The 26,944-nt window shown below is 37.4% G+C and overlaps 1 pseudogene across 1 annotated transcript; it reads right to left on the bottom strand.

Annotated features, from left to right (window-relative positions):
* Positions 1 to 16,781: 16,781 nt before the first annotated feature.
* Positions 16,782 to 17,581, bottom strand: LOC105985345 (annotated as a pseudogene). The gene has a single exon (XR_001175049.1). The product of XR_001175049.1 is annotated as a 60S ribosomal protein L7 pseudogene (transcript).
* Positions 17,582 to 26,944: the final 9,363 nt, after the last annotated feature.

Genomic DNA, 26,944 nt, shown 5'->3' with positions numbered 1-26,944 from the left:
TTAATCATAACAAAAGCTCAATATAGTAAATGACCCAATGACCTTACCCTTAGTGATAATTTCAGATTTGATGTAAATGTGAGTTTAAATGTGTGACTATGGAATCTTCTTTTCTCTCTTCCTGTTCAGGCATGGGAGCTAGGGCCTGGTTAGTTCCCTTAGCCTTTGTGCCCAGCTCAAGCAGTAGTTAATAAAGTAATGTTATGCAAAGTGCATGGAGCTTCTCCAGAGAGAAGTGTTATATTAATACCTGCCTCTCAGTGATGTTCTCAGCCTTAATGATAGAAAGTTTGTAAATTGCCTCGGTAGTCCCAACTACATCCTGATGAAGCATCATTTTGTTTTATTGCAAAGAGCTCTAAGTTACACAGAATGCAAGTTAAAGGGGAAATCATATCCCAGTCTCTATTTCACAATCAGAGGGACATGAAATAAAGAGAAAACACTTCATTTCAGTTATGAGTGATAGAGCTGATCAAAGACATATATTTTTCTCTCTGTCATCTTTAGTAGCTTAATTGAATACTTAATCACAAAATATTTAGAGGCATAAATGATGATCATAGTACTAAGAGATAGTTAAGGACACTTATAGGCAAGTATTTTAAAACCACATTCCAGTTTTCAATGAGTCAAGTGCCTTTTCATATGATTACTATTAAGTTTGGCATTTTTGAGACATGTCTTAAATCGATACCTGTAATACTTACAAACATCAGTTGGGAAAACAGTATTGTAAACACATATTCTTGCTGTAGGGTGTGTTTTAAATGTCTAAACAGTAATCAATATAGCGAAATTAAGTATTGACTAAAATAGCTTTATAATAAGTAATTATTGGTTTGCTCTTTCAGAAATTAGACATTTCACTTTGGGAATAAAGAGTAAATTTACTGTCATGGAATTAAAGTGTTTTTGACCTTTTTGTACTACTTTCCTCTCTATGAAATGATTAGGTTTAAATATGATTGCACAGCTGTATTATGTTGCTTGCATCAATTTTTAATTATTATAAGGTCAATGTTAGAACAAATGTGATTAGTGGAGTACATCAGTGCACCTATTTACTTTCTGCTCAAAACCAGCCCCATATTTACCCAAACTAACTCACATCTCTGGATGATAGGACTAATTAGACTAAGTGAAATTGCTTTTTTTTGTCTCTCTCTGTTCATCCGCTGTAAGTTATTTTGTTGGCTTTTTTGTTTTCAAAAATGCAAATTGTTTGACTTAACTCTGTCCTTTGTATAGAGTCTCTTGTTATTAGCTGTGTCTGTGTGAATATCTCTCTCTCTCTCTCTGTGTATAACCATAGATAGAAATAGTGTCCCAGCCCTTCTGCCTTGTAAAACAGGAACATTGTTTTCCATGCAATGTCACCAAGGATTGTTGTGATGGAAGACTAGTTACAGACAAAATGTGGTTACACTTCTGGGTTTGGCTTTCTGTTATCCCCTATTTATTGTTATTTGCCACTGGTCCTTGTTTTCTCCTTTTTTCTTTTTTCTCACTTTTATACGTGACTTTGAACTTGGCTCTTTGATTTAAAAGATACTGTGTATAAAAACTATAGACCCACAAATGATGTATAATTTTCCTGAGACTCATCATAAGTTGTGTTTTAGATTTTAATGTAAAATTTCTTATTTACTTCTTAATAAATTGTCACATCTCACAGGATCCCGGTGGCTCATGCTTGTAATCCTAGCTACTCAGGAGACTAAGATCAGAGGATCATGGTTCAAAGCCAGCCTGGGCAGGAAACGTCTGTGAGACTCTTATCTTCAATAAACCACTCAGAAAACTGGAAGTGGCCCTGTAGCTCAAGTGGTAAAGCTCTAGCCGTGAGCTGAAGAGCTGAGGAACAGTGCCCAGGCCCAGAGTTCAAGCCCCACCACTACCAACAACAACAAAAAAAGTTGTCACGTCTCATTGTCTGTTGTTAAGTTGTTTAAAACACAAATGGCAGCTATGATCTGGTGGCTCACACCTGCAGTAATTCTAACTACTCAAGAGTTGAGATCTGAGGATCGAGGTTCGAAGCCAGCCCAGGTAGGAAAGTTCATGAGGTGCTTATCTCTAATTAACCACCAAAAATTGGGAAGTAGAGCTGTGGCTCAAGTGGTAGGGTGCTAGCATTGAGCAAAATAGCTCAGGGACAGCACCCAGGCCCTGAATCCAAACCCCAGAACTGGCACAAAACAAAAAACAAAACAAAAAGAGAAATGGTATTAAATAAAAAAGTTGTGTACATTTTCTTGTGTTTAGTTAATAAAACAGAACATGATTTTGTTTAAACTAGAATATGTAAGCATCTTCTTAGTTCAGGCCCTCAGTTGGCTACAACAAATATCGAGGGTACAGATGAAGACATGATTTTTGAGTAGTAGTGATGAGCAGAGTGACTGTAAAGAAAGTAAAAACTGCCTTTGATTCCTTCATACTTCTGTCAATTGAGGAGAAGAACTTATATCTGTAATATATACACTTACCTCTGTCTTAGATGATGGAACTTTCTTTCTTCTACTTTCTTATTTATTATGTTATTTTTGAATCATGTCATCTGAAAATATTTGGTTTAAAAGGAAGAAATATGTAAAGTACTCCCCTGGAAACTTTAAAGGCTTTTTATATAGGGTTTAATGGACTGCAGGTATCGAAGCAAGGAGTTAGGAGACACTTTGAGATTAGATTGTTTTTCAATGAACTTCTTAAATGTATTACCCAAGTAAATTTATCCTGAGTGGGCTTTAGCAAACTCAGCTATGGAAGCCGGTGCTCTTGGTCTTTTGGAAACATCTTTGCCTGAATGTCCCCAGAAACTCTGGTTGTACAACATGGACCTGTAACAGGTTCACATTTTACTTCATAAATGGCATTCATAATTACTAAGATGCACAACCTTAGCATATTGGAATACTTACAGTTCTATATTCAGATGTTCCACAGGTCTAAAAAAAGGTAACTGAAAACTGCTTGTATGCCTCTGAGACAGGCTTCTTGTCACAATTTGTTAGCACTGTCATTAGACAGATTACACCATTCACAAATAACAAGTCTGATTGCCAATTTTTCCTCATTCTCTGGTTCCAGATCTCCGTCTGCCTCTAGCCTCACTCCTCAGACATCAGAATATTTGTGAATAATGTACTGTAAGCACTGCTAGAGAATTTTTTTTTTTATCGGCCCTAGGGCTTGAACTCTGGGCCTGGGCACTGTCCCTTAGCTCTTCAGCTCAAGGCTAGCATTCTACCATTTGAGCCACAGCACCACTTCTGGTTTTCTGAGTGGTTTATTGGAGATAAGAGTCTCACAGACTTTCTGCCAGGGCTGGCTTGAACCATGACTCTCAGATCTCAGACTGCTGAGTAGCTAGAAAGGATTACAGGTGTGAGCCACCAGTGTTCGGCTGAGAAATTCTTTTTCATATAAAGAGGACACCATGAAGGCAAGCAAATTATTTTTTATTGTGCATTGCAGTTGCAAAGAGATCACAAATGCAATAGAATGGAAAACCCATACAAACGTTGTTGATTAAGGTTAAAATCCTGCCCTATTCCTTTTAGCCATGGAACTTGGCAAAGGCTTTTGAAGGAAGGAAGTGTTACTATCTTAAGAGATTGCAGGTCTGATACAACAATAGCATCAGCCTTTCTCCATTACTTTTCTTCTGCCCAACTCCTCCCATCCACAGGTTATGCCTAAAACATCTTAAAATGAGGAGAGCCCCAGCCATAGGACTTCGTTCTATAACTCAAATGGTTTTTCTTTATAAGATGATTTCTTTGTTGCTCTGTGTGTCCCTCCCCCATAGTATAACCCATGTTTTCACTGTATTTGATGTTGGTATAATTTGTGGAGGGGAAGGGAAAAAACACGTTGTTTAAATAGGGATACAGGTGGACCCATTGCAACAATGAAATGTACAAGACGTTATGTGGAAAAACGAACTTTATCACTTTGGCAAGGGACGGGATGGGAAGGGATGGGAAGGGGAAACAAAGGAGGAGGCAACAATGCTTGTAAAGAAATGTACTCACTACCTTGCTCATGTAATTGTAACCCCTCTGTACGGTATTTTCATAATAAGAAAATAAAAAAATAAAATGTAATTATAATAAAAAGTTCTATAACTACCTATTGCTTTACCTTTCAAGAATGTGCTAATTTCATTTTGATTTTTGTGTAGCTTGTGCATATTAGAACAGACTGTTCTCTAGGGCATTTACATACTTTATCTGTGGCCCACAATACCAAGGGAAACATTATCTATGGCTGTATGTTGTAAAATTAAATAAAACTTGATATATTTATTACCCCCTTTGTCTAGATGTTAGGTATTAAGCCATAACTTGTCACTTTCATCTATTTTGTTGTCACATAGAGTCTTAAGTGGCCTTCACAGACTGACGAAGTTCGGGAAGGGCCTTGGTTGTCAGTTTTATTCCATCATGATAAATGGCCTATTGGTTCAATGGGAAGGACACAGCAAATGTTTCTGGTACAGAGTGAAGTATGGCGGCTGTCTAGGAAGGAAGCATCAGTAGGCTTGCTTTAGGTAGGGGTCAACCTATCTGCTTGTTCACAAAATATCCCTTTACTTGAAAGAAAAAACCAACACATTAAAATGATTACAAAAAATAACATGATTCCATACACATATACATATATATGTGTACATATATGTATAGAAAACCATGTATGTACATAATGCTTCCTTTCTAACCAAATTCCTGGCTTTAAAATATGTGTATTTTTCTAAAAATATGTTGCTTGATGGTGAGTTACTTTCAAATGAATTTGATATTTAAAACTGTATTAATATTTGAAGACACAATATGGATTCATAGAAAGAAAAAAAACCTCTTCAACAAGAGTTTTAAACCAAAGCTCCCTGGGGTCTTCAATAATATTTAAGTCAAAGTGGCACTGAGATGAATAATTTAGAGAACATACATTGTCCTTTTTCTGTAATAGCCTGAAAGGCTGAAAGAATCATGCCAACCCTTTGGCTAGCACAATCCAGAGGCTCCCTCCTCATTCATGGCAAAAGCTAGAATGCTGGCAGTCAACCATAAGAGCTTCCTTCTTTAGCTCATCATCACTAACTCTCTCTTTTGTGTCACTCCATGCACTCTGACCTTAGTGCATTTTGGAACATGCCTACTTTATCTTCCTCCTAATTTTCCCACATGTATTCCCTCTGCTCTGTGTTCTCTTCTAGACATTTCTCTCTTCATTCCATTTCTTGGCTTGACAAATGTCATCTGAGGGGAGATTTTTTCCCTTTGCTTTCTCTTATTTATTTCTTTTCCTTTCTTAAGTTTTCACTATGGAAGTACACACTACATGAATACTACCTGATAACTTATTTACCTACATTAATACTTGTTTATTAGTGGTTCTTGTGTTTAAAATCACCACTTTCTTATGTAACAGACTTTGTCATGCTCTCTGACTCAGCTACAGGATCTAGAAGGCACTGGCACATAACATATGTTTATGGTAGAAATGGCTTAATGGCTTGTTTTAATATCTTAGAAGTAACTGCATCCACAGGTAGCATGAAGTTGGAGGGATTCCTCTGGGGGAACTTTCTATATATACATTTTGGATCAAATCAGAAAAAAAATTCTCCTTCATGCCAGATTGGCAGAGTAGTATCAAGCGAGGGTCTTTGTGAAATTTCTATTAACAAATGAAGCCTTGAAATACCACAGTCCTAAATCTTGATTGTGTTCTACTACAATGGCAAATTTCCACAAATAATACAATATTCTGTGCTTGAAAGTCTATTTAATATGGAGGATACTGTTTGACTGACATAGTAATCAGAGTACACCATTCTCCAGAATGTTGCTTGTCTTGGATTTTATTAATAGTGATCCTTTATAATGTTGTAAAACACTCTTCCTCATCTAATTTTTGGTGGGTCACTTACCCACCAACATTTTTCTAGAGATGATGACAAAAATATTCACTACCATGAATATTTATATCATCTAGATTAAATATTAGGGCAAGTCACACATGTATTTACAAGGATTTTTTCTTATCAGAGAGCAGAAAGCTTATGGATGTAATGCAATCTCTGTAAAACTTCCAATGATATTCTTCACAAAAATAGACAAAAATCCTAAAATTCATATGGAGTCAGAAATCCAAGAATATCTAAATTAATCTCAATCAAAAACAGAAATGTCACTATCAAAGATGGAGATCTTCTCCAGTGGTGGGGAAGGCCACTTTGGAAAGCAGTATGGAGGTTCCTCAAAAGACTCCACATAGAGCTCCCCTATGATCCAGCAATCCCACTTTTGGGCATTTACCCAAATGATCACAAACAAAACCACACGAAAGCTACCAGCACAACTATGTTTATTGCAGCACTATTTACTATAGCTAAGATATAGAACCAGCCCAGATGTCCCTCAGTAGATGAATGGATCAAAAAAAATGTGGTATATATATACAATGGAATTCTATGCCTCCATCAGAAAGAATGGCATTGCCCCATTTGTTAGGAAATGGAAAGGCTTGGAAAAAACTATATTAAGTGAAGTTAGCCAGGCCCAAAGAAACATAGGTCCCATGGTTTCCCTTATTTGCAATATCTAGTATATGTCTGAGACAAGCAGAAACGGTCAGATAAGGTGATGTTAGGTGAAATGAACCTCAAGATAAGAATTCAAATGTTTTTTTTCTTTCTTGAGATTGTTTCTAACATATTTATAAGATGATTTCTTTGTTGCTTTGTATGTCCCTCCCACACAGTATAACCCCTGCTTTCATTGTATTTGATGTTGGTATAATTTGTGGAGGGGAAGGGAAAATACAAACCGTTTAAATGGGGATACAGGTGGACCCATTGCAACAATGAGATGTACAAGTCCTAATGTTGAAAAACGAACTTTACAACTTTGGCAGGGCGGGGCCTGGGGGGGAGATGGGAAGGGATTGGAAGGGGAAACAAAGGAGGAGGCAACAATGCTTGATAAGAAATGTACTCATTACCTTGCCCATGTAATTGTAATCCCTTTGTATAGTATTTTCACAATAAAAATTAAAAAAACTGGATAAAATCTAATTATTTAGAATAAAATAATTAATTGCAAAAGGTTACCTTAAAGGAAAATGATATTAGAAATGCCACCTTACTACAATGACCATCATTAGCAATTTAGTGACCATTCCCTTTGAAAACTTTCTCTTTCTCCTTCTCCCTTCCTGTATCTCACTCTCTGTATCTCTTATACACTCACACACAATATCACACAAGGTATTTTTATGGTCAACAACTTCTTACTTGTTTGTTTCTTTACACATGTGTTTACTCTCTTCGTTTGTTCCTTACCATTTTATACCTGCTTTATCAAGGTAACCTGCCTTATCAAGTATTAGAAATGTGCATATTCAGTTGATTCATGATATGTAAGCACTTAATTCTGTTGGAATTTATATCTTATGATTAAGTATGATGGAAGTTATTCATGAGATGTCTGAGGCAAGGAGAAAAAGCGCTTTAGCTCTAGCCTTGCTATATGATAATGCTTACTTATGAGACATTCTTTGTGGAAGGCTAGTTGTTACTGTGGGAAGCCTAAACCAAACAAAAAGGCCCAGCTGTACAATTCAATGCTCCATATGAAATCCCCACCAAGAACTAGCATTAACTGTGATCTTACATGAGCAGCTCAGTTAAACTGCTTATTCTGGCTATGTAAGAACCATCTCAAGATTCTAATAACATGTAGTGAGCCAGTAAATTTTTTGGTGGTTTTTAGTGAAAAAAAAAAAGGATGATCAAGACCATCACTACTCCTCATGCTTTCTTCTCCATGGAATACCTTGATGGATACTTCTTTAGCATGCCACAAGCAAATCTGTTTCATAATTCCAAGTGAAATACACTTCTCCTGATTAACTTCATTGGAATCTGACCTCCCCCCTGGCTTTTGAGATAGAATTTGTTCATGTGAATGTGCACTTAATTTCATTTTGTTTCAAATTTTGATTCAGTCTCCAGTAATATATATCTCATCTTTTCTATTCAGTTGTAAATTTTGTATGACACTCAATGTCTTGTATGTCCTTCCAATTCTGTGATAGCACCAAATTTATAAAAACAACTTAATTTTTAACTACCACAGTAAATTATAGAGTGCTACTTAAATCTTGAGGGCTCATACTATTGTGTTAAAAGCTGTTCTGAATTTGTTGAGTATGAAGTATTTATCCCACATTGACATTTTTTCCATAAAGCATAATAGTGGTATGGAATCTAGAGATTATTGCTGGAGCTACAATTAAACTGTTCGCTTGTTTTCCTTTGACCCTGTTTTGGCCTTTTTGCTAATTTTCCTCATTCCCCAGACTACAGTCCTGGTATTTTTTTTCCAACATGCTCATATTTTTCTTGGATTAAAAATTTTGCCTTTGGGTTTCCTTGAGTCCCAAATTTCTGTGAACTGGCTCTTTTATATTCTCCTGCTTTCAGCAATAATTTTATAGCCTCCAAGTTGCCTCTGACCATCCATTCCTCAGTAGTTCCAAACTTCAATCTTGTCATTATCCTGTTATTTCTATTTGTTTCAGTCCTTGTCACATTCTCAGAGTGGGGTAGAGTTTATTTAGCAGGAACATAGTAAGCATCTGATAAATACTCATTGAAGAAATGACCCTGGACTCTCAGCTTTCTCTCTATCAGCATAAGGTGGGCCTTGTGAAACCAGTTCACCCTAATATCTCTTGATTCTGTTCACTTGCTCTTCAGCAGCCAAACTCCAGTCTGCACTAGGCTGATGGCCACATGGAAAGTAAGCTACTTTAACAAGTTCAAATGAACTGCAACTTGTTCTAAAAGATAAGTTTAAAATACTGAAATCTTAAAAGTTCTTAATATTTTTATGCTTGGAATCTGCCTTTATGCTTAAGCAAACCAGACTTCAGATGACTGTGTCAAAATGAAAAATTTTATCTCGTTATTACTTTGTCAATTGGAAGAAGGTTTAAAAATTTTTTTTAAAGATAAGGCTTTCATTAGCTTAATCAGATTATTTGCTTTACTCTCACTTAACTATATTTAGTGGCTTAAATAATAGAATCAATTGTTAATCTTATCTGGTGTCCATGAGGCAATTTTCTCTCTCACTATGTAAGATTATAAATTCCAGAGCAAGTACATGGCTTTCTAGATTCTACACAGAGAGTTGCCTACAAGAGACTTGTGAATTATTCATTTTTTAAAAAGGTGTCATTTGAAGCCAGGGACTGGTGGTTCACGCCTGTAATCCTAGTTACTCAGGAGGCTGAGATCTGAGATTCACTGTTCCAAGCCAGTCTGGGCAGGAAAGCTGGGAGATTCTTTTTTTTTTTTTTTTTTTTTTGGCTGTGGGGCCTGAACTCTGGGCCTGGGCGCTGTCCCTCAGCTCTTCAGCTCAAGGCTAGCGCTATACCTCTTGAACCACAGCGCCACTTCCAGCCTTTTCTGCGTATGTGGTGCTGAGAACTCAAACCCAGGGTCTCATGCATGCAAGGCAAATGCTCTACCACTGAGCTACCTTCCCAGCCCCTGGGAGATTCTTATCTTCAATAAACTACTCAGAAAAAGCCAGAAGTGTCCTAGTGGTAGAATGCTAGACTTGAGCAAAAGAAGCCTAGGGAGAGTGCCCAGCCCCAGAGATCAAGCCCCAGGACTGTCAAATAAACTGTCATTTGAGACTTTTTTTGGGGAGGGGGGGCGAGTTTACCTGTAACCTGTTCTCTTCTTCTAGGCATACAAGAAAGGTGATGTGCTCTCCCCAAGCTCCAGGTCAGAGGAACAGAGGAGCCATGTAACTAATTCCAGCCAATGAGATCTAAATGATATGATGAGGTATGCCCTGGCACAAGACGCTGCAGGGTTCTTTCCATTTTTATACTAAGGGAGCTTTGCTTTCTAGATGGTGCAGCCTTAAGGTGGTATGAACCCACACACTGGCTCCCTAAGTGACTGCTGTGGTTAGATGGGATATGTAATATTAAGGGGAGTGGGTGGGATACTGTGCCACTGTATCTGTGAATGGTCTTTTGTGAATCCGTTTAGGGCACATAGCATGAGGAGGACATTAGGGAGTTTGGCTGTTGACGCTTTGTGACTACATGCTTTTGCACTGTAGTCAGTCCTAAATGTGTAATATTGTTGTATTAGCTTATCTCCCATAAAAATATTTCTTAATATTTAAGGAATCAAAACTGTATTGCAAAAATATGTTTTCAAAGAAAGAAGCCTACTGGAAGTGAATGCCTTGTATGCTCCAGATTGTTCTGAAAGGTATTGAAAGCAAAGCCATGTACTAAGCTGTGTGGCTCTGTAATGTTAGAGAGGCCTCGATTGTATGTGACTATGGAGGGAAAGCTCTATATCTTCCAAGATTGTAATTCACAAAAGTCTCTTTTTATTTCCACCGAAGTTCTCATATTTAAGTTATTCTCTCAACTATCATTTTCCCACACAAATGAACATTTTTTTTAAACCCCAAATTATCCCTGTTAATTCTAAAGATGTCCCAAAGCAGGAACAGCCTCCTGAGCTGTTAGACTTTGGAAGAGAATAGTAAATCAAATGGTAGATAGGACCATCTATCATATTAAACATAGGGAATTCACCACAAAATCATTACACTAAAAAGCGACAGTTTTGATTGATTAAAATTGTATGGGCTGGATAGTGTTAAATCATAGTGAGTGATATGACATTATAATTTTACATCTCATATTTCTGCCAGGACAATGAAGGTAAAAGGCATTGTCATCAGATGATAACAGACAATAAGGAGAATCCTGATGGTAGATTTATTACGGGGTTTAGATTTAGGAAGAAGTAATTCTTATCCTGTTCCACTTATCAAATGACTGTAAACTCAGTGAGGATGTAAAATTCTAAGGCAGAGCCACTTACAGGTTTGACAAAGTGCCGGCTATAAAGTATTTATTGTTCTCGGTGGTTCTGCTGTACACACTTAAATATTTATCAGAAACATAAGCCCTTCTGATAAATGTTTCTGATCTTTGGGGCTAGACTTTTTTTTTTAACACTTAGACTTTTCATCAAAAATGACTTCTCTATTTTTTTATTGTGTTAATCATGTTAAGCTCATAATTTGAAAAGGCAGTATGTGAATTTTAAAATTTTATTGCTCTTTAACTTCTGGTTTGAAGTGTGAGATTTTTTTTGAGGTGGTGTTCATAGTACAGTAGCGAAGATGCCCCTTTTTCCTCATTGATTTAGGGGAGGCCTAATTTTCTGAAAGTTATATACATAAAGCTAGATGACATTTAGGTTGGTGATGGTTTCTAGGTACAGTCTGAGAATGTGTATGGTATCCTCAAGCAATGTTTTAGATATTCCCTATCTCTGAATCCTGTTTCTGAGAAACACAGTCACAGGCCTTTCTAAGTTGAACACAGGAGTTCTTGCTTGGTAGCACAGACATTTCATCCAAAATAGAGCACATGCATCAAAGGAAGGCAGCAGGATGCAGAGTGGTAAGCTGTGGGGGGGCAGTAGTGGCATGAGGATTTTTTTTTTCAGGAAACAGGAGACTGGACCTTCTTGGACCTTCTCAATTTAAGAATTTAAGGCATGCAAATTTTAGACAAATAGTAACCAACCCAAAAGCGTCAAGATTCACAAAAGGAAGGCAAATGGGGACTCATAAAGTTGCCAAAGCCACCAACATAAAAAAGTAACAGATTGACAGGAGAAGGACAATTATACTAAGTAGTGGTATGCAAAGTAGACATCACAAAAACTGAAATAGAGTCACTGAACCAGCAGGAAACTGAATCCTGACCCTAAAACAGGCTAGATTCACAGGATAAAGCTGAAGAAATTATTAGTTTTTTTCCTCAGCTGAGTATCTTTATGGGAAATACTTTAACTGCTATTTTTTTTTTAATTTTGGCTTTTTACCCTTCCTAATAAAGCCTAATATAAATAGCAAAGCATAATGAATTCATAATATGGCAGAATTTCAATTCTACCAGAGGAAGACCTCTTGACAAAACATTAGCTTTACCTTTTATTTTTAAACTTAAATGATCTATTTTTTTATTTTAAAGATACAGTACCTCTTAAGTCATAGCTCCAGTTTTGGCTTCTTTTCTTTGTTCCACTTTTGGATTTTCTTTTCTTTCTTCTCTCCTTCCCTCCCTTCCTCCACTCTTCTCCTTCTTTCTTTTTTGGTGTGTGTGTGTGTGTGTGTGTGTGTGTGTGTGTGTGTTCAATTCTACATAAGAGTCTCATAGGCTATCTTGCTGGGCTGGCTTTAACCATGATCTTCAGCTCTCTCCCTCCTGAGTAGCTAGCAGTACAGGCACAAACCACTGGTACCAGGTTCCTATTTACTTTTATTATGAAGAATATCAGTGGCAGAGAAGATCAACAGCATATCCCCCTTCTAGCTGAGCATATACTGCAATCCCAGACTTTGCAAGACCATTTGCATAATTCTTCTCATTCTAGAAAGAAGGAAAAATCTCAACAGATGCATTTGAACAACGTCATAGTCAAATCTTATGTCATTGTTTGAGATGTAGTTAATTCTAAGTAATTGAAAGCAAGGACACTATTTTTTAAAAAAGGAATTGTGCTTTTTAGCTCTATTAGTCAATCTTCTGAACAGTTTCTTTTGGGCACATATACACTTCTGTACAAATAATCCAAAGAGGAGTTATTGATCTCATTTCATTGGGAATGTCAGTGGATTAAGGAGGTTTTTATATCCTTCAAAATTCATCCTGGAAATTCATTGCACGATGCTGGCATTTGGGGTTCACAAATTGCCTGGGCAATGGGGCAATGACAGACTCCAACTAATTTATAGTTAGGTCTCCACACCCGCTTAGATTCATGGATTAAAAGTGAAAAAAAAAAGGTTTGTGTTCTGGAACATTTTCTCCTTCAAGGATAAGGAAGGTTACTATGAAGCTAAGTTCTCTGACCCTCTTATAATTTACAGGGCGCATTCGGCATTGCTCTCATTTTCTTGAATATCAAAGGCTAAAGATTATTTTGAATAAATCAGAACTTAAAAGGAATCTCTGGGAAATTTTACATTTGTATTGAGCAGATGGTTTCATAGAAAGGAACAATTAACTGGAATCAGGAATATTTCTTTAAATATAGCCACCTCTGTTAAAATGGAGAGCAATCTAAGAGTCATCTGTCACTCAATTTTACTTTAACTTTCTGTTTTACCAAGACATAGGCTGACCCATTTCAACAATGATACCCACAGGACAGTATATTGGAAACGGACTTTACAACCTCTGGCGGGTATGGGGTGGTGGGGTGGAGAGGAGTATGGGAATTGGGGGAGGGAGGGGATAGTGGGACAATAACAAGGGAAGGGGTAACAATGATTGACAAGTAATGTGCTCATTGTATTATTCATGTAACTGTAACCCTTCTCTACAGCATCTTAACAATGAAATAAAATTAAAAAAAAACTTTGTTTTATTTTCAATTGTGAGAAATCCTTCAGAGCCAGAATAAATAATTTTCCAACATAACACATGATGAAGAGAGAATGCTAATTCTAAATTTCGTCTGGGTTTTGTGTCGCAAGTTAGGAAGACTCTTTAGTTTTGAGCAGATTCTGAATTATTGGAGGACTGGATTCTTCTTTTGTTAAGAAAGTACATCAGAGAATACTGATAATTTATGAGGCTTTCTCAAGTAGTTGAGTTTTGTTGTGTGTGTTTTGTTTTTGACGGATGTGGGGTCTGAACTCTGAGCCTGGGCGCTGTCCTTCAGCTCTTCAGCTCAAGGCTAGCACTCTTCTTGAGCCATAGAACCACTTCTGGCTCTTTCTGCTTATATGGCGCTGAGGAATCGAACTCAGGGCCTCATGCATGCTAGGAAAGCACTCTACTACTGAACCACCTTCCCAGCCCAAGAGTTGAGTTTTGATAAGACAGAGATTGAGCAAGTTCCACGCCCCTCTCTCTGCCTTATAGGAGAAGATGTAAGCCTTTCTTTCTTTGGAAGAAAACTGTAAAGTCAGGGGGATAGGCAAGCACAAGTTGTAACCATTCAGGAAATTAGCCAGTTACAATATTTCTGGAATATTGGAAGAAAATGCTGAAGGAAATGCTAGAGAGAGAGAAGTAAAGTTTAGAATTCCTATGCAGGCAAAAGGAATGAAAAAATGCTTAAAGGTTTGGTGAAGCTCTAATAAACAAGCAAACTTCGTATCAAGTCATGATTACAAAAGCACATCAAATGGCTTGGAAGGGGACTATTAACATCCTCCCAATGGCTCAGGACGGCCAGCATTTGCAAAAGAAATCCTCTGAACTCCTCAGTGGAGGCACAGGTTCATTTTCATAGCCTCATAACTGTTTATGAGTTAGACCTTTGCTTTAGAAATTAGTTCTGAAGGATTCTGGGGTCTTGGACTACTCTGACTTTACAGAAATTCAAATAAAAAAATGGTTCTCTCTAGTTCCATACATACTCATTACATATCACCTAGGTAAATGTTCAGTCTTCTTGATCTAAGAGTTTGCTCTTGAGCCTTGGGACTTGTAATGTTGTGCTGTAATGTTTACAGCAATTGAAAAGCTGTATCTACTCCTCGTGCGATTGTGGGCATCCACAGATGTGCGATAAACTGATGGACCTGCTACAGCTCCTCCAAGCAACAGTACAAGCCCAAGTTGAACTGGTGAATATTGAAATCCTCACTCAAAGTATTAGTTCTTCTTGGTGCTGGTGGTTCATATCTGTAATCCTATCTCCTCAGGAGGCTGAGATCTGAGGATCACAGTTCAAAGTCAGTCCAATCAGCATAATATCTGAGACTCTTCAGTTTAACCACCAATCCCATTCCCCTCTCCTCCTGCCAACTGGAAATGGAGTTGTGACTCAAGTGGTAGAGCATTAGCCTGGAGCACAAAAAAGTATATAATCCCAGGCCCAAGGATGGGCACATTCAAGCACATGAACACACATACATAAACACATAAAACAAGTCTTTTAATTGTTTGGTTGTGATGTTTCTTGAAGTTTAATTTGCTATATTTGGGTTGTCACTGTTCTGTTCTCTCAATCCATCTGTCACCACTATATATATGTCAAAGCAGGGACCTTGTTATATGTTGGATAAGTGCTCTATCATTGAGCTACACCCCTAGCCCTACAACCCTACATTTTTTGGATGAATCTCAAAATAAGCTACATATACTAATCAGTACCGTTCACACCTAAGCACTTCAAAATTTAATATTTAACTTTGGGCTAAAATTTAAACAGATGAAAATTTCAAACCATAAGTTGGATGGGCAGATGCCTATGTCTGTGTATCTGTGTCATCCAGGGCACTGCCCTTTGGTCCCCCACCCCCACTCCGCTTCCTAGCCCTTCTCCAGTACATTGTAAATAAGGACATTTGTATCCATATTTTGTAAGAGTTTTCAGTCAGCATGTTTTTGATTCATGCTGGGATTATCACAGACAAGCAATATTTTTATTGTTGAATATTAATATGTGAGATATAATGACTGGGGTTTACCCACTTACCTTGCTACCATGTTGGGAAGGTCATTGACTTTGAAGTCATCTCCAGTCCTTGTTTGTTTGTTTTTTCTCTTTGGCACACATTCCAGAGGGGAATTACTGCCCACAGCAAAACTTAGTTTAGTTTTAGAAATGCTTCTCAGAATTGTGCCACTTCATATTCCCGTGTTTAATGACTTTAATCTTTCCTTGACCACATTGTTCAACTCTGCAGAACCTGAGGTCAAGATAGGATATTTGTTTGTTTGTTTTCATTTCTCACAGGTTTGTGCTGTGTAATACATGGCAGAGGAAGCAACTGTTTGGAATTACTTTAGACCTCTCATTGTATTACCATAGTAGTGAGGCAGAGAATGTAGCCAAGTCCATAAAGTGTCAGTATCAATAGACTACAATCTTCCACAGACAGAATGTGTTCCAAAAGGATAGATATAATTCATTACAATGATATCAGTATTATCACTAAATCTCCAAGCCTTATGGAAGGCATTAGTGTCTTGAAGTACAGAAAACTGTATGTACTTTTCCATAAGTTCTTTATTGAACACATAAATAGTATAATTTATACCCTCTATAAATAGTATAATTTAAACTCTACTATGAGTTTGTCAATTTTTCTTAACTACAGAAAATTGACTAATATAAGGCAAGAGGTTAGACATGGCAAATGTAATATCGTTTTTTTCCTACATGAATAAAAGCCCTTACTCCTCAGAATTTTTATTACTATCAGATGGTTGTACAGGACAGTTTTATCTTGATATGTCCATATATACAATGTACCTTGGTCAGACTCACAGCTCTGCCACTCTGCCCCACCTGTCAAACCTTTCCTAACCAATTTTATTATTATTTTTCTTTGTTGTTGTTGGTTGTGGGGTTTGAACTCTGGGCCTAGGTGCTGTCCCTGAGCTCTTCAGCTCAAGGCCAGTGCTCTACCACTTGAGCCATGCTGCCACTTCCAGTTTTCTGAGTGGTTTATTGAAGGCAAGAGTCTCATGGATTTTACAGTCTAGGTTGGCTTTGAACCACGATCCTCAGATCTCAGCCTCCTGAGTAGGATTACAGGCACGAGCCCCCAGCCCCCAGCAAATCTTACTTTTAAAATTATTATCTTCAAGTAATTGCACAAAGAGGTTGCAACCCAACATATCAGTTTATGACTCTTACGCATCTTGTATAGTGTCACACCTTTCATTATTCTCCTCCATCACTTGAATTTTTTTTGCCATCATCTCTTGTTTATTAACAGACCCAATTACAAAAATAGCATGGCAGACACCTCAGTTCTAATAAGCCTATTGATCTGATCCTCCCTGTTGCCAGCATCTCCACCTTGTACAAAGTGGGTGGTCTTCTTCATGCCACCTCGGGGAGAAGATAACTTGAAGGGCCGCAGGAAGTTATTTGCTTCCTTGAAGCGTTTTCCAGCAGTATAGATCTCATGAATCAGATCCTCCATGCAGATGATGCCACAATTACCAAGAGATTGAGCAATCAAAGTGTTATCTGTTAAGGCAATTCGCTTCTTATTAATTTTGCCATAACCACACTTATAGATTAGCTCATTTACCGACTTCAGGTAAATGAGCAATTTATGGTTCCACAATCCTCAGCATATTAATTGAAGCCTTATTGAGCTTAACAAAAGTACCATTGAAGATCTGGCGAAGAAGCTGCAACACCTTACGGACTTTTGGACTCACACCATTGATTCCTCTGATTCTGATGACAAATGCCAATTTAGGTTCTGCAGGTACATAGAAGTTGCTCACTTTTCTGGCCATTCTAGCCATTCGGATCTCAGTTCTGTACATTTGCCTGTATTCTTTGTGATAGTGCTTAGCTGTCTCATAGATGAGCTTCCTCCTGGCCTTTGGAAGCATCTTCTGAGCACATTTCTTTCTCAGGCGCTTTATTTTAAGCTCTGAGAAATTCCTTCGCTTTTTCTTAAGGGTTTCTGGCACAGCAGGCACCTTTTTTTTCTTCTCTTCGGCACCCTCCATGGTTCCAGCCAGAAAAGAGCACGTTAGCGCATGCGCCCACTTGAATTTTTTAGTTCAATTTTCACATATATACATTGAAGATTATGAATGCATTCTTCTATTTCCTCTCTTCATTTGTCTACTCATCTTGACAAGCTTAAGCTTCACTGTTCCATTTTCATACACACATAACATTTTAACTGTGTGATGAAATAAAATAACATGTAATGATGTACTTCTGTGATAGGGTGCTTTCTCAGCATGATTGATCTACAGCAACACACACTCACATTCATATGCACATATGCATACACATACCATACACAGAGCAGTTAAATGTAATATTCTATGGAAGATCAAATATCTGGGTTTTTCTTCTATGTGTTCCCCTTTTCATCCTCAGGAATTCAGGGTGCCTTGTTCTCTGTGTTGCTTCACAGAATCAATTACAGAGAGAACTCAGATGTAGCCAGGAGCCCATGGGGGAGGAGTCTTTATATGGCTCTGTTGGCTCAGAGTCCTCTTTTCCCTGGAGATGGTAGTGTAAGATGTCTGACATTTTATTAAGACAAATTTTCTGGAAAAAGTTTTTTCCTAAGTAGGATTTTTTTTCCTCCACTACTAGCTTTATTAAGCTTCCTGGATATGTTAGGAAAGTATTCTAGATTCCTTGAAGTCATTGTCAAGCTGTAAAAACCCAACACATGAAGCAAGCATCAGAAGTGGTAAGTTCTTAGAGGAATCTGGCTAAGAAGTGTTGATACCTAATTACAAACTTCACCTACCTTCTAACCTTCCTTGGGGCTGTTCGTTTTCAAAGAAGTGATGTATGTACAGACATTCCATGGATGTCTGGGATTACTTAAAATGTATCATATTATCATTGCCCCAGTTATAAATATTTGCCATCCTGAGACTTTAAAATCACTAGGGTCAAACCAGCCAAAATAAATTAGGAAAAAGGTTTTTTGTATGATAATAATCAATATCAAATAATTTTAGTGAAAGGATCTGGAAACTTCTCAGGACTCTTGGGCACATGTGACAGAAATCTAACTCCAGTGACCTTGAGCAGAAGGGGATTGTGCCAGCTTTTTGAAGCTGAAATCTTTCACCATGCCTGAAGTTGCTGCTCTCAGAAAGTTGGGCCCTCAGAAACCAAGGGCTGTCAGGATCTTTGGCCTATCCTGCGTAGTTTCTTTCTTCATAAATTTTTTTTATTGTAAAGATACTGTACAGAGGGGTTACAGTTACATGAGTAAGACAATGAGTCCATTTCCTATTGAGCATTGTTACCCCCTCCTTTGTTTTTCTCCTACTATTCCTTCCCTCCCACCACCCCAACTCCTTCCAAGTTGTAAAGTTCATTTTCAATATAGTATCTTGTATGTTTCATTGTTACAATGGGTCAACCTGTATCTTTATTTCAGCATTTTGTTATTTCTGTTCCCCTCCCCAAATTAGAAAAATGTATATACAAGATGAAGGACACCAGAATCAAATACAGTGAAAATTTTTTCTACTGTTGTAATAATGGCTGAGCTGTCTGTACTTCATCCATTAGCAAACAATGTAGAGGACATCTTCTAGTAGCCTCAGAATTTTATCCTCCAGGCTGCAATTCCTGCAGAGTGAGAAATCCTTTCTGTTGGTTCAGGATTCTGTTCTTTTTTGAATTTGATCCTCAAGTGGTTGAAAGAACAATAAAAGTCCATTAATTGGCCAACTTGCCTTGAGATCTATATTTATTTTTGGTAAATAAACCTTTATTAGAACCAGGTCTAAGATAAGAACAAGTTGAATTGGGCAGCAGGATTATGTACAACTGGAGAGATCCTATCATTATTTGGAAATTTTTGCTATTTCATACAATAGGATGTAGAACTGATGGTGTTGATGTTGCTTGTTAGGATTTGGAAAGGCTGTTTTTCTCTACTTTTCAGGGCTGCAGTTCAGCTGAGAGATAGAGGTGAATCAGACAAAGATTTGAAGTTATTAACATTTTTGGCTGGGCACCAGTGGCTTGTGACTGTCATCCTACCTCCTCAGGAGGTTGAGATCTGAAGATCGCACTTTGAAGCCAGCCCTGGAAACAAAGTATAGGAGACTTATCTCTAACTATTGAAAGGCAGGAAGTGGACTTGAGGCTCAAGTGATAAGGCAGCTAGCCTTGAGTAAAAATGCTCAGGGACAGTGTTTAGGGTCTGAGTTCAAGCCCCAAGACCAGCATAGACACAAAATATTTATTAACATTTTTTCCTGAGGAAGACTTTGGAGAAGTTGGTTTACAAATGGCCCTGGACACCTCTTCCTTCTTAACACTGTTCCCTGAGACAGCATCCTGTAGGAAAATTTAGGCATTTTTAGGAATTCCCTTTGTATAGGTTCTGGTCTCCATCCCCTGTAGATTTCCATACCCAAATACTATCTGCCCATCAAGTCAATCACTCCTACTTCAGGGAAAGAGGTCAAGGCCATAGAAAGAGGTGCCTTCAATAGTCTTTTATATGGAATCAAGGAGCCAGGCAGCTTTCTTTAAGAGAGACCTGGCATAATTCACTTATTTTCAAATATCTTAAAGTCCTGTTTTCAACAAAGATAATACATGTGTACACTGATGTTTGACTTAAGGCTACTATTTTTGTGTGTCTTTCCATACATCTGGGCTTTTCTACTTCACAACTTCAAGGTTATAAACAGTCATAAACAGCTGGTGTTTACCGAATGCCTACTATTCAAAATTGCTGTGTTTGGCTCTGAGGTTAGGAAAGAAGGTAATTTGAGTCAAACAAGTCAGGTATCTCCAGACACAAGTCTCTGTCCTCAGAACCAGAGAGAGGAGGCATTGAAGGGGAGACTTTACCAAGGTGCTATCTTTTCATGAGGAGGATGTTTGTGAGTTAACCCTAAAGAAAGCTAAAGGAGCAGCATGACGAAAGCTACTCAGCTTGGGTTGTAGACTGAACCTGCGGGAACTGGTATGACAGGTACCTTGTGAATCCAGCGAAAAAAGTTACAAAAAGAAACTACTTAACACCTTTGGCACTATATATATGGACCAGAACCCACAGGGTTTTTCTGCATCATATTATTTAATCGCTTCAAAATCCTATGAGGAAGGGACACTGGCTCTGTTTCTTGAATGTGGTGGCTAAAATTAATAAAGATTAAGCAATATTTTCTAGACACAGACATCACTTAAGAGTTGAGGAGAAAAATAATGTCTACTTGATGGCAGGCTTGATGATCTTAATGTGTATTTTGGTAAAAAATGGATATGGATGTACCAAGGAATTCTTAAGTTTGCTTAATTTTTCCAGGGGAAGGAAAAGGCAAAGTAAGATTTCTGTTGGGCAAACATTGTGCATGAATGTGCTTTAGAATTTTTTGATTAAATGCTCAATAATTACTTTGAATAACACATATTATACATTAATAATATAATTAATATATAAAGAACTTGAACAGAGTAAATGCAAGCTTTGATCCTGAATGCTATCATCTTTCATAAGAGACAAGCTAGTAATAGGAGTTAGACCATTAAAAATCAAGTATCACAAAGAATGTTTAGGTTTGTGGGAACAGAGTCATGAAATGTATTTGGGAGTTTACACAGGTATGAACAATCATTGAAATAATTTATTGTTTAAAAATTTTAATGCAGCAATTCCTATTTTTATAGAACTAGATTAGCTATTGTTATGATGCATGACCAGTAGATGGCAATATAAGACTAAAGTTCAATTACTGTTGCTGCTACCATACCTTTAAGTATGGTATGTTCAGAAGGAATATATATATATATATATATATAATGAAAAGTGGATTCAGAAACAAAAAGACATATCTTCTTTGGAGGATGGAGAACTTTTAAAAATATTTAAAAAAGATTTATTTAAAATAAATCATTCTTCTGTGTTACACTTTGCAAAATATACCAATTATAGAAAAATAGCCTCATTTAATAAATACTCAGTTATTTAAAATTAGTTTGACAGTATATTTTATCACTCAAAAGTAAGCACAGCTTCAGATTTAGATTTCTGGTTTTCATTTGTGATAGTAGCTTAAATTATGGTTTTAATGAAAATAAAAAACACCTATACGAGTGTTCTGTGACTACTACTATATATCCACATTTGTAAAAGCAGAATATATGCACAGTGATGAGGTGTTAGTCAGATATTCTTTTTTCTCTGGTCTCAGTGAGTCTAGTAGAAGAAACTTTGTTACCTTTCCGAATGTTTCCTTATTAAATCTACAGATTTACCTTGTTAAAATCTACAGAAATGTATTTCCTAAATAATAAGATGGAGACTTTTTAAAAAAAGAAGTTCCCCCCTCTGTTTTAGCTCTTGCATTCTGATGCCAATTTCATCTTGGATAAATAATTTCAAATTTTGAACTTCAGATTTTCTTGTTGATAGATCAGAATAGTGGTCACTTTTTTCTTTTTAATTTTTTTAAAATCACATTTCATCCTCGCTGTGATATGTAGGTTCTTTTGTCAGTTTCCTGCACTGTTCTGTTCTTCATGGCCCTGGCCATGTGCACACACAGGCTGCTGCTTCCCCTCCCCCCTGCCTGTGCCCAGCGGTGTTTGTGAGTGCTTACATTGCCTTACTTTCTCACTCTTCTTAAACCTAGGCTTATTTTTGTTTCCCAGCACTCTTCAGGTACATCCTCTGTACCTGTTATCATTTATAACAACATTGAAGATGAAAATCATTAATTTCCCCCAAGTTACTTTCCTATCTGTTTTGTGACTGTGACACCAAAGTCACTGGAGGAGAAACCATGTTGGATGAGCAGTCACTAGGTTTTGTTGCACGGAAGCAAACACTTGCTTGGAGGGTTGTTATTCCCATGGTGGGGAGAGTGAATGGTAGGTTTCATATGGACATAGACTTTGTCTCATCCTATTTCTCACAACTCTTCCATCTTTTTTTCACGGTCACTAACCAATTCTGTCCAACCATTTCCTGATACCTTTAGAGCATTTCTTCCTTATAGTCTTTCCTCTTGGAAACTGCAGACATCAGAACAGCACTTCTCACTGGCATCATGGTTTTCAACTTCTACTATTGTTTTTGTTTTCCTTTTGCCTATCTGGCAAAACAGCACAAGAAGACACTATGGTACTAAGATCTAGCTGCAGATAACTCCTACCACTTAAAAAAATGGTTCATGCAGACAGAAACATGAAAAGGTTTCCTCAATGTGTTCGGTCTAGAGCAGCTCTACAGAACAATGCAGCTTACCTTTACTGAGGACAAGGAACATGTGTGCTGGCCTTTCGTGGCTGTCAGGCTTTTTCTTTTATCATAGGGATATTTAGTAAGAGCAAGGTTTCCTATCTAGAATCCTCCTTTCTGCCATGTAAGGTAAGTTTCCTTGTTCTTCACAGGCCTGGAGGTGCAACTGCACACAGCCTTTCTCAGGGCTGACAGTGAGAGTTAGGAGCCAGCTATTGATCATCTGACCAGTCAGGCTGAACCTTGACAGGGGCCAATTCTGGAATCTCACCAACACTCAAAAAAAAAACCAAGACATATAATAAATAGGATGTAAGGAAACCAAGAATCAAATTCTAGTTGTCAAATAGTCCATAGTTTCTGTGGTATGGGGTGAAGACACTTAGAGGATGATCTCAATTACACCAAAGAGAATTGAGAATTTATGAAGTTAAGCTAAGTGTGACGCCAACTTTAAATGACTGAAAGCAAAACGACCCGTCTGCTGTGCAGCAGAATCCAGGTCACCGTTAGTAAAGTGTGGTCCATAGGTCAACAGAATCAGCACCATTTGACACTTTTCTAAAACTGGTGCATTTAGAGACAGGGTCTTGCTGTGTAGCCCAGGCTGTCCTTGGATTTACTCACTATTTTCCTGTCTCAACCTCCTAATGGTTGGAATTAAATGTGTGCCAAAGCCCTTTTTGTGTAAATGGAGGCTCTCAGATCAAAACTGGATTAAAGTTCTATTTCAGAAATATCTTCAGATAATTTTTTATGCATATGGAGAAACACTGATTTAGCTTATAGTTAGACTTAAGATTAGTTAATCTTCTTAAGATTTTGAAAGACAGTGTCTCTCAACCCCTTCTCCTCCTCTCTTACCTCCCTCCCCTTTCTTCTCACACAATATTTGGAGAACAGTATTAAAGGAAAAAAAAGTTTCATTTTTTTTTAGGCAACAGAAAAAACGTAAAATAGTAACTTCTTCCAATTACAAAATGCAACGGACGCGAAAAATGTCAAGCGGCTGCAGTGGATTTCATGGCAAGAACTTGCCTTTCTTTTGTGCCAGAAACAGCCTCACAGAACTACACCATTGCCTTCGTAGGCTTGTCTTTTCTATTGCCCCTCTGTCTTATCTGGCCCCACAAAACCATTTCTTTCTGCTTCCTGCCATACCTCCCCTAGTCTAGTGGCCAAATTGTCTTCCAGCTGGTAACAGTTGATGAATCCTGTGGCTGTGTTAATACCTTGTTAAGGTTGGTTCAGCTGCGGGGTCTTGGAGGGGGGTCAATGTCAGGACTGTTTTGCTTTGAACTCTTGCTGGGTAGGATATAAAGCTGAGGCCCGGTGCTCTGGGAACAAGGCTGTGGGAGCAGTAGGAGGAGCTGCTTTCTGTCACATAGGGAGGGGAGTTAAGACATTTGGATTTACAAGTGGAGACAACATGGAATTCTTTAGAATCTTTAGTTTTTAGCTCAGTGTGGTCAGTTATAGGTGTGACAGACCCCATAGACAGTATAACCTCTTTTAGCCGTATGGTATGGTTTCAATTATAACCTTTATTTCTAACAGACAACCTAATACTTTAGAATCGATGACAGAGGATGAAAGAAGAAAATAAGACATTTTATTCCAATTGTATCCTACCAAAATATTCTCTAGAATTGCCAGACTTCATTAGGGTGTTTTCATTAGGCCACTGATGGTTCAGATGTTAAAAATAATCTGGCTAGCCATTATTTTTCCTTTTCAATGAAGCATAATTTATTGAAAGCAATTTCTGTGTTTTCCCTTAAGAAACTAATATTGTCCAGACCTTTAACTATGAGGAAAGGGGGTTAAAACATATTAGTGCCTCAAATCTACTATAATCTAGTTTAATTTTCATGGCAGCATACCTAATCTTTTTTAAAATCTATAAAGAAAAATGTAGTGCAAAACACTTCATCCTGATTTCTTTTCTTTTTCTTTTTTTCCCCTTTAGTTGATTTAAACATAGAATTTGAGTGGTCAAATTTTATTCTTGCTTGTAAGGTTAATCATAGGCCAGAACTGTTTATTTCTTTAATATTGACTTAACTCTGACAGCTGTTGACATTTTTTAAAGTCTATTTCTTTTAATGCTACATAATTTAAGGGGGAAAATCAAGACTAATTAGTTGTTAATGAGAAACGCATATAATGAGAAACAAATGTAACATTAATGTCATGTACAATGTATGTCTATGTGGTTTAAAAGGTAGGGACACAACCATTATTCAAAATTAGGGAATAAAATCATCGTAATAATTACTAACAGATGTGTTGTAACTTGAATTGCGAGTCAGAATTTCGTTGGCAGAACAATGTGGTGTACTGTTTGATAGTGTTCATTTGCTATGATTTTTGAAAGCTTCATATTGTTTACATATGTATATGAAAAGTAAATGTTCTTAGTTAGCTGCCTGGCCTCCTTCTTAGGAGATTGGTAAAGAATTTTAGTTGTTTACTCATTTCATCTATCTATCTATCTATCTATCTATCTATCTATCTATCTATCTATCTATCTATAGCCAGTACCAGAGTTTGAAGTCAGAACTGGCTTGAAGTCAGAATCTCTCGCTCTCTGTCGGGTGTTCTATCACTTGAGCCATATCTTCAGCCTGTTTTTTTGCTGGTTAATTTTTAGAGATGAACTCATGCAGACATTTCTGCCTAGGATGGCATGGAACCACAATTTCAGCCTCATGAATAGTTACGATTACAGCCTGAGCTCTCAGTACCCAGCTCACATCTTTTCTATTCCTTTGGACACAGTATGGTGTCAGACACTGTTGTGGGAGCTCATGACTCTGTGCATCAAGACCTCAGGGACATCTCAATTATTTACAAACTATGTATTTCCCAGTACAGACAGTTAAATCCCACAAGGTACCTGGAATTCCATGACAATGTGACATCATCGATTCCTGGAATTTCTGTGACTGGTAACATTGATTCACTAGCTCTCAGCCTGTGTCCACAGATGGTGGTACCACTGAACAATGAGATAGGCAGAAAGAGAGAGTCAACTTCAGGGAATTCTAGTTGGGGGCAACTCTGACACCTTACTGTTTTAGATTCATGCTAGCAGAACTACGTGATTGGGCCAGGGCTGTGGGGTTTGAGGATGAGGACAAGGAAGGAAGACAGAGGTGCTAGTGAAAAAAACAATCCCAAAATAGCAGGAGATGTGAAAGTGTTAACCCTTGCACTGCTGAATGGTTTAAACTTAAGGAGGTGATAATAACAGCACATTTCATAATCCTACTCTCCATCCCTCCATGCGTCCATCCTAACATTCTTTCATCCATCCATCCTTCCATATGCTTATCCTCCCACCTATGTTTCCATCCATCCACCAATGCATTTACCCATCCGTCCATCTACCCCATCACAAATACTTGCTAACTGCTTTCTACATGTCAGAAAGGAAGTTATCGTAACTCATAAAATGTAGGAAGTCTCTGCTTCATGAAAATTATGTTCTTCTGACAATAACATTATTGAGACTTTACTATATTCTAAACACTGTTCTATTTGACATACAATATTTCATGTAACCTTCATTGTAAATGCTGTAGATTGTTCTAATTAAAAATTGGTAATATAAGAAAGTATGATATCACTAACACTCAAACAAAAGAACACATCCTTATAAAAATATAAGAATTGTTTGTAAGAATATTTTTTCAAAATTTTCTATGAAATAAACACTAAAGAGATTCTGGAAAACATTTAAATAGTACTTTAAAATGTAGCAAAACTAATTTTCTATATTATATGTCATACTATATTATAGAAATTAACCCCCATAAAACAGATTTGTAAGGAGTTGCAGGCAGTGGAGATTGCAGAAAGACAATGTTGAGTGTTACCTTAGTGCTAGTTAATAAGTGGCTCCTAAGGATAATTCTTCTGAACTGTATGGTACATGGACTACTTCTGTCAAAAATCATTGGGATGCATTCTAAAATTGCCAGTCTATAGTTACCTCTCAAGATACTGTGTGACAGACAGCTTGAGGCAGAACTCAGGAACCTGCGATTTTTAAACCAAATACTTAGATGATTTTTTTTTTTTTGAGACATGGTTTTGCTATTTAACCAAGACTGAGCTCAGATTTACCTCTTACTCCA

Source organism: Dipodomys ordii, unplaced genomic scaffold (genome assembly GCF_000151885.1).
Source record: "Dipodomys ordii isolate 6190 unplaced genomic scaffold, Dord_2.0 Scaffold28, whole genome shotgun sequence".
Classification (NCBI taxonomy): domain Eukaryota; kingdom Metazoa; phylum Chordata; class Mammalia; order Rodentia; family Heteromyidae; genus Dipodomys; species Dipodomys ordii.
This window is presented reverse-complemented; position numbering and strand designations above follow the sequence as displayed.